The following is a 9,645-nucleotide window of genomic DNA, read 5'->3' on the forward strand; positions in this document are numbered from 1 at the left end:
TTCAAAAAAGAAAGGTTTGATGGTAAGACATCTGTTTATAGCAGGAAAGCCACAAAATAATCAGCAGAGTAATTGACAAGAACAGGTAAAAGTCAACCAAGGAAGAGCAATTAACAGATTGAAAGAAAATGGCCATCTCAAGGAGAAGTCAAGATGGCAGAGTGGCAGAAAATATGGTCAAGTTCTCCATCCCTATCCCAAACCCTAGAAAATTCTAGAAAATATGCCAGATTCAGTCTTCATCAAGAAATCAAAGAAAAAATATCACAGTTATATTTCCAGTGCAGGGAGGCATAGAAGACAGAGAGATCTGTAGAAATGGGGATGAGACCTAGACTCTAAGAGCTATGCAAAGTCTTGCAACATAGGGAGAAGAGGCGCATCAGGGCAAGAAGATGTCTCAGACAGAATACAGAGGTTCCTGTGTAGGGGTACAAGAACATGTGCCAACTGGAAGTTATTTTTTTCACTGCCCAGTTCCAGGTGACAGATCCAGGGTAGACTGAGGAAGGGACCACTTCCTAGGGATGACATTCCAGCGTTAAGAACACCTACAAGCTCCAAACTATGTATTAAGTAAGTTCAAAAAGTATCTGCTGTGTGGTCCTCATCTCAGAGAAAGAACTGGGCCTTAGTTCCAGACTCCAGCTCATTCTGAAATCTGAAGCAAAATAACTAGGGTAGGAAGTCCACATCCCAGAGGAAACTACAGCTCTGTCACTCTAAACCAGCACAGCTTTTCAGCTGGCTGAGTCTAAATGCAGACTACTGGAATTCCAACCAGGAGCAAAGCTTCAGTCATGTAGTTCAGACCTAAATCTGGGTCAGGAACTTACAGAGCTCAGACCAAGAGGACAGTGATTAGATGGTCTGGTTCATACCACTTTGAGAGCACTGAAAACTTGCAAGTCCCCTGCCTCAACTGTCTTGGAGATCTTAATATAACATGCAATATCCTGAGAAAGTAGCAGCAAAATCTGTCCAGATATTCTTTGCAGAAATTCAAAGAGCCTGGCCATAACATAAAATTCAAATTCAGGAATTATATTGAAAGAATGAGCAAACAAACACACAAAACATCATACCGTAACGAGTCATTATGATACCGGAGATTCACGTGACCCAAACCCAGAAGAAAAGAATGACTCTAAAACATCTACAAGCAAAGTCTCTAGGGGGAAACATCTTGGGCAAAAGGGCAACTAGAATTTTGGGAAAAGACAGAGCAAGAGTTTAAAAAAGGCTAAAAATGTTTTTACTGGAATTGATAGCAGAGCAAAGTAAAGTAGCTATAGTACCAAACTCTTCCAAAATTTCCCTCCAAACTACTTTAAAATATCACGTCAAATTTAATTCTAAAGTGGTAAAACCAGAAATAGGTCAAAGTGAGGCATTTTTCCAGTGCTCAGACAACTTAAGAAGTCATAAAGAAAGGTCGGTGGCACTGGGGCAGAGGCTGACTGGGAGCACAGTGGCAACAACTGTGGGCCTTGAAGGCAGTGGAGGTGATAACAGTAACAGCAATAGCAAATGTTGGGAGCTCTCATGGCCCAGAGTCCCACAGGACACCTAGGTACCTGATCAGAAAGAAATTACAGTATGCCAACAATGGGCACCATCTGGTAACTCAATTGTCCAATTTTTCAGCACTTGTGGTTGTAAGGAAACAGGGGCCCCACCTGAGTGTAAGGAGCAGAGGAGTAGCAGCACAAGAGATCAGGAGTCCTATCTGGCTAAAGACCAGGAGAGCAGCGATCACATCTCTACCTAGACCACACCGTCTTAGAAGCTTCCAAAATGTACAGGGCCCTAGAACTATGAAAAAAAGCAGGGCAAAAAAGCCTGAAGCTTGGGACAAAGTGGAAGCTGAAAGAATCAACCAACCACCTTCTGAAAGAGATTCCTAAATGAAAAGTCCTAGGAATATTAGAGCCAGATTCCAGAGTTCCCAGTTCAAGGTGAAAATGTTGCAAGTAGGCAGAAAAAAATCTAAACACCATGAAATTGAAATTAAGATAACATAAGATTTAGCAGCTACTGTGATAAAGAAACAGAGGGCTTACAATCAAAGGAGAAGGCAAGGGAGCTAGGACTACAACTACAAATAACCTGCTCAGCAAAACTGAGTATAAAAGGATATTTAATGAAATAGAAGACTTCCAAGAATTCCTGCTGGAAAGACCAGAGCTGGATAGGAAATTTGACAGTCAAATATAAGACTCAACAGAGGCATAAAAAGGTAAATATGAGTGAGAAATTATGAGAGATTTAACAAGATTAAACTGTTTACATTCCAAAATAGGAAGATGATACATGTAACTCCCCCTTACCCCCAAGAACATTATCATCACTGGAGCAATTAGAAGGCATTTACCTGTACAGAGAGCATAGATGTGAGTCTTTTATGTTGGAATGATCTCAAAAGATAAATGGAAGAGTGAGAAAGAGAAATGAACTGGGAGAAGAGGGAAAGGAGAGTAAAAATGGAGAAAATTATCTCATAAAAAAGGATGCAAGGACAAGTGTTTACAATGGAAATACACAGTTAGCAATCATAACTGTGAATATGAAGGGGATGAACCCACTGATAAAATGGAAGCACATATCAGAACTGATTAGAAATCAAAATCAAATACTATGTTGTTTATAAGAAACACACTTAAAACAGAGACAGAAACAGAACAAGGAGCTAGAGTAAAATCTATTATGCTAAGTTGAAGAAGGCATAAATGAGAGAAAAAAATCCCTAGTACCAGATGAATTCTCAAGTATATTCTACCAAACATTTAAAGAACACTTAATTCTAATATTGCATAAACTACAGGGAGAATTAGGCAAAGGAAGATTCCTACCAAATTTCTTTTATGGCACAAATATGGTGCTGATACCTAAGCCAAGAAGAACAAAAACAGAGGGGAAAAAGTATAGACAAATTTCCCTAATGAAAAACACTACAAAAAATTTAGATAAAATACTAGTAAAAAGATTATTAAAAGCCATAATCCTACAATATACTGTTTATACCTTTTAAATAGAGGGATACACACAGAGTAAAGGTAAAAGGCTGTTGTATAATATATTTTGCTTCAGCTGAGGAGGAAAAAGCAGGGCTAGCAATCCTGATGTCAGATAAAGCAAAAGCAAAAATAGATCTGATTAAATGAGAAAAGGAAGGAAACCACATCCTGCTAAAAGGCAACATAGACAATGAAGTAATATCATTACTCTCATATATGCATGAAGCGGTGTAGCATCCACATTTGTAGAGAAGTTAAGGGAGATACAGGAAGAAATAGGCAGCAAAACTATACTAGTGGTGGACCTCAACCTCCCCCTCTATGAATTAGATAAATCTAACCACAAAATAAACAAGAAAGAAGTTAAGGAAGTGAGTAGAATTTTTGAAAAGTTAGATATGATAGAGCCCTGGAGAAAACTGAATGGGGATAGAAAGGAATACACCTTTTTCTTGGCAGTACCTGGCACTTACAGAAAAGTTGACCACCTGTTAGGGCATAAAAACCTTAAAATAAAATGAAGAAAGGCAGAAATATTAAATACATCCTTTTCAGATCATGAAGCAACAAAAGTTACATGTAACAAAGGGACAGAAAGATAGACTAAAAATTAATTGGAAACTAAATAATATAATCCTACAGAATGAATGGATCAAACAACAAATCATAGAAACAATAACTTCATACAAGAGAATGACAATAATGAGATAACAGGGGGGCAGCTAGGTGGTGCAGTGGATAGAGTACCAGTGCAGGAGGCAGGAGGACCTGAATTCAAATCTCACCTGAGACACTTGACATTCACTAGCTGTGTGACCTTGGGCAAGTCACTTAACCCCAAATGCCTCATCCTGGGTCATCTCCATTCATTCTGATGAATATCTAGTCACTGGATTCAGATGGCTCTGGAGGAGAAGTGAGGCTGGTAAAGTGCACAGCTCTCCCTCACTCAAAACAAAGTCAAATGCAAGTCATGTCGTCATTTCTCTGATGGCATGGTCTTCTTCGGCAACGAGGGACAAATACACACACACACACACACACACACACACACACACACAATGAAACACATACCAATACTTACGGGATGCAGGTAAAGTGGTTCTTAGGGGAAGTTTTATATCTCTCAATGCTTAAATGAATAAATTAGAGGAAGAGGAGATCAATGAATTGGGCATGCATCTAAAAGAGCTAGAAAAAGAACAAATTTAAAATCCTCAATTAAATACCAAATCAGAAATTCTGCAAAGCACAGGAAAGATTATTATAATTGAAATTAAGAAAACTATTGCAATAATAAATAAAACTAAGAGCTGGTTTTATGAAAAAACCCAACAAAACTGATAAACATCTGGTTAATTTGATTTTTAAAAAGAAAGAAGAAAATCAAATTATCAGTATCAAAAATGAAAAGGGAGAATTTACTACCAATGAAAAGGAAATTAAAACAATAATTAGGAGCTATTTTGCCCAAGTATATGCCAATAAATTTGACAATCTTAGTGAAAGGGATGAATATTTATAAAAATAAAAATCACCCATATTAACAGAAAAGGAAATAAAATATTTAAATAATCCCATTTCAGAAAAAGAAAATGAACAAGTCACCAATGAACACCCTAGGAAAAAATCTCCAGGTCCGGATGGATTTACAAATGAATTCTACCAAATATTTAAAGAACAATTAATTCCAGTATTATATGAACTATTTGGAAAAATAGGTGGAGTCCTGCCAAATTCCTTTTATGATGTAAATATAGTGCTGATATCTAAACCAGGAAGAGCCAAAACAGACAAAGAAGATTGTAGACCAATTTCTCTAATAAATATAGATACAAATATTTTGAATAAAATGTTATCAAAGATATTATAGCAATTTATCATGAGAATAATACACCATGATCAGGTAGTATTTATGCCAGAATGCAGGGTTGGTTCAATATTAGGAAAACTATCAGCATAATTGACCACAGCAACAACAAAACTAACAGAAATATAAGATTATCTCAATAGATACAGAAAAAGCTTTTGACTAAATACAAAACCCATTCCTATTAAAAACGCTAGAGAGTATGGGAAGAAATTGAGTCTTCTTTAAAATGATAAGCATAATCAGCAAGCATTATATATAATAGGCATAAGCTAGAAACATTTCCAATAAGATTGGGGGTGGAACAAAGATATGCATTATCACCACCTAATCAATATGATACTAGAAATGTTGGCTTTAGCAATAAGAGAAGAAAAGGAAATTGAAGGAATTAGAATAGGCAAAGAAGAAACAAAGCTAGGACTCTGCAGATGATATGATGATACACTTAGAAAATCCTAGAGAGTTAAATAAAAAACTACTTAAAATGATAAAAATTAGCAAAGTTGCAGGATATAAAATAAACCTACATAAATCACTGGAATTTCTGTATATTACTAACAAAGCCCAACAGCAAGAAATAGAAAGAAAAAGTCCATTTAAAGTTACATAGACAATATAAATTATCCGGGAATCTACCTGCCAAAACAAACCCAGGAGTTATATGAACACAATTATAAAACACTTTTCACACAAATAAAGTCAGATCTAAAATCTTGGAAAAATAACAATTGCTCATGAGTAGGCTGAGCTAATACAATAAAAATGACAATTCTACTAAATTAATGTTCTTTTTCAGTGTCACACAATCAAACTACAAAAAAGTATTTTATAGAGCTAGAAAAAATAATAACAAAATTCATCTGGAAGAACTAAAGGTACAGAATTTCAAAGGAATTAATTAAAAGAAATACTAAGGAATATGACAACCATACTGTATCTTAAATTGTATTACAAAACAGCAGTCATCAATACTACTTAATACCGGCTGAGAAATAGAGTGATGGATCAGTGTCATAGGCTAGGTACACAAGAGACGGTAGTCAATGACTACAGGAATCTACGGTTTGACTATCCCAAAGACTCCAGATTCCGGAATAAGCACTCACTACTTGACAAAAACTGTTGTTTTTGTGTGTTTAGTATGGCAGAAACTAGACATAGACCCACATCTTACACTGTATACCAAGATAAGGTCAAAATGGGTATATGGTTTAGACATAAATAGTGAGACCATAAACAAATTAGGAGAGCAAGGAATAATTTACTTGTCAGATATAGGGAGAATGGAAGGATTAATGACCAAACCAGAGATAAAAAAAAACAGTATGAAATGCAAAATGGATAATTTTGATTATATTAAGTTGAAGAGTTTTTGCACAAACAAAGCCAATACAATAAAGATTATGAGGGAATCAAAAACTGGGAAAGAATTTTTATAGCCAATGTTTCTGATAAAGCTTCATTTCTAAAATATATACAGAACTGAGTCAAATTTATAAGAATACAAGTCATGTCCCAATTGATAAATGGTTGAAAGATATGAACAGGCAGTTTTCAGAGAAAGAAATTAAAGCTATCTATATAGTCACATGAAAAAATGCTCTAAATCACTATTGATTAGAGAAATGTAAATCAAAACAACTCTGAGATACCAAGTTACACCTATCAGATTGGCTAATATGACAAAACAGGAAAATTACAGATGTTAGAGAAGATGTGGGAAAATTGGAACACTAATGCATTATTGGTGGGGTTGTGAACTGATCCAACCATTCTGGAGAGCAATTGGGAACTATGCCCAAAGGGCTATAAAAATGCGTATACCCTTTGACCCAGCAATACCACTTCTAGGGCTGTATGCCAAAGAGATGATACAAAGAGAAGGGCCCACATGTACAAAAATATTTATAGCAGCTCTTTTTATGGTGGCAAAGAGTTAGAAATTGAAGGGATATCCACCAATTGGGGGATGGCTCAACAAAGTTATGGTATGTGGTTGCGATGGAATACTATTGTACTATTTGAAATTATGTGCAAGGTGGTTTCAGAAAAACCTGGGAAGACTTAAATGAACTCATGTAAAGTGAATTGAGCAGAACCAAACTAACATTGTACACAATATTGTAAGATGATCAACTGTGGGCAATGTAGCTATTCTAGTCAATACAATGACCCAAGACAATTCTGAAGGACTTATGATGAAAAGTACTATCCATCTCCAGATAAAGAACTGATGGAATCTGAACGCAGATCAAGGTATACTTTTTTAACTTCCTTTCTTTTCCTTTTTTTTGGTCTGTTTTCTTGCTAATATGGAAATATGTTTTACATGACTGTGCATATATAATCTGTATCAAACTGGTTTCTTTCTCTAGGAGGGGGAGAAAAGTGAGAGGGAAAGAGAGAACTTGGAACTTAATATTTTTAAAAATGAATGTTAAAATTATTATTACAAGTAACGGGAAAAATAATATCTATATTTTTAAAAAGAATATATTATGTTTCATCTCAAGTTTTGAAAGAAGGTAGCGATAATAATCATGATCTCAGACAAAGCAAAAGCAAAAAAAATATGCCTAATTTAAAAAGATAAGCAGAGAAATTACATTTTGCTGAAAGGTACCATAGACAATGAAATAATAACAATACTAAACATATATGCACCAAATGGCATGGGATTCAAATTCATAAAGGAAATAGTAAATCAGAAAGAAAAAGGCCTTAAAACTGTACTAGTGAGGACCTCAATTTGTCCTGCTCAGAACCCAGATAAATATAACCATAAAATAAATAAGAAAGAAGGTAAAGAATAGAATTTTAGAAAAGTTAGATATGACAGACCTCTGGAGAAAATTGAATTGGAATAGAAAGGAATGTACCTTTTACTCAGATGTATGTAGCACCTCTGCAAAAATTGGCCATGTATTAGGGCATAAAAACTTCACAAACACATGCAGAAGAACAGAAACATTAAATGCACCCTTTCAGAACCAAAATGCATTAAATATTACATTCAATTAAGGGCCTTGGAAGCACAGAATAAAACCTAATTAAAAACCAAATCATCTAATCCTAAATAATGAATGGGTCAAAGAACAAATCATAGAAACAATCAACAATTTCATTAAAGACAATGACAACAGTATTCTACCCCTTGGTCTGTCTGTCTGTCCTTTGGTCCAGTCATCGGTGTGTCCAGAGCTACTGTCACTATGAGGTCCTCATCTGGCCTGGATGCTTCACTTTTTATTGTGGTTTTGGTGGTTGGTGTATCAGTATTACTACTGTCTTTAAAGAACATGGGATTCCCAAAGAAGAAATACCTTATTACATTACTGGACCCAGATACAAAATACCCACTGCCCCTGATCAATAAACAGGAAATCAGCCATGATTCCAAGAGGTTTCAGTTTGAACTGCCTATATCAGATCACATTTTAGGGCTCCCCATAGGTCAACATATTTATGTCTCTGCCAAAATCAATGACAATCTGATGATCTGGGCCTTTACTCCTATTTCTAGTGACAAAGTAAAAGGCCATATGGATTTTATTATTAAAATTTACTACAAAAATGTGCACCCAGTGTCCTGAAGGGGAAAGATGTCTCAGTACCCGGATAACATGAAGACGGGATGCCACTGATTTCTGAGGGCCAGACAGGCTCCTGACTTATAATGGACCAGGTAAGCTGGCAATTAAACCAGATAAGAAGAGTGAACCTAAAATTGTTTGCCAAGAATTTGGAATGATTGCTGGTGGGACAGAAATAATACCAATGCTGCAGCTGATTCGGCACATTACCAAGGACCCTGAAGATGGTTCCAAGTACTCTCTTATTTTTGCTAACCAGACTGAAGAAGATACTTTACCGAGAACAGAGCTAGAAGAAATGATGAAGGATCATCCAAACCAGTTTAGTCTCTGGTATACTCTGGACAGGCCTCCTAATGATTGGAAGTATAGCTCTGGATTCATTAATGCAGACATGATTAAGGATCATCTTCCACTACCAGGAGATGATACCATCATTTTGATGTGTGGTCCTCCTTCAATGATCCTGTTTGCCTGTCAATCCAACCTGGAAAAACTGGGCTATGTTCAAGACAAGACTTTTGCCTACTAACAAATTCCTATTAGCCAGTGTATCTTGGCATTTTTTCTACTGAACTTCAGAATTTGTTCAAGGTCTTTTCTAAGATAGTATGGTTTTTAAAATGTTAAAATAAGTAGTTTTCTAAATGATCTTTCAGAATGAGTTGCAAAATTTAGAAACACATACAAAATTTCTTCCTGTCTTGCTATCTTGTCTGAGATTTCTGTGTGTTCTTTAAGTGTCTGGGTCAGGGACCAAAGCTTGAGAAGCTATGCCCAAGGGATTCAGTAGTACACTATTCATATTAGACCCAAACAACAAGATATTGTAATCGATTTGCAGAACAGCATTTGACTTAATACTTCAGTGAAATAAAATTTGTGTAAAATATAAAAAAGACAATGACAACAATGAAACAATATACCAGAATTTGTGAGATGCAGGCAAAATAATACTTAGGGGAAAATTTATAACTTTAATTATATGTGTATATATACAATAATATATATTATATGTAGACATATAATAAACATTAATTTTTTTAAAACACCGTGTCAACAAATTGGGCATGAAACTAGCCAGAAATTGGGCATAAAAAACTAGAAAATGAGCAAATAAAATATTTCAACTAAATACCAAAATAGAAATCTTCAAAATCAA

General features: G+C 35.4%; 1 pseudogene; it reads left to right on the forward strand.

The window, feature by feature from the left end:
• Positions 1 to 2,756: 2,756 nt before the first annotated feature.
• On the forward strand, positions 2,757 to 9,059 carry LOC140525662 (NADH-cytochrome b5 reductase 2-like; annotated as a pseudogene).
• The last annotated feature ends 586 nt before the right edge of the window (positions 9,060 to 9,645 follow it).

This window comes from Notamacropus eugenii, chromosome 1 (genome assembly GCF_028372415.1).
Source record: "Notamacropus eugenii isolate mMacEug1 chromosome 1, mMacEug1.pri_v2, whole genome shotgun sequence".
In the NCBI taxonomy this organism is placed as follows: domain Eukaryota; kingdom Metazoa; phylum Chordata; class Mammalia; order Diprotodontia; family Macropodidae; genus Notamacropus; species Notamacropus eugenii.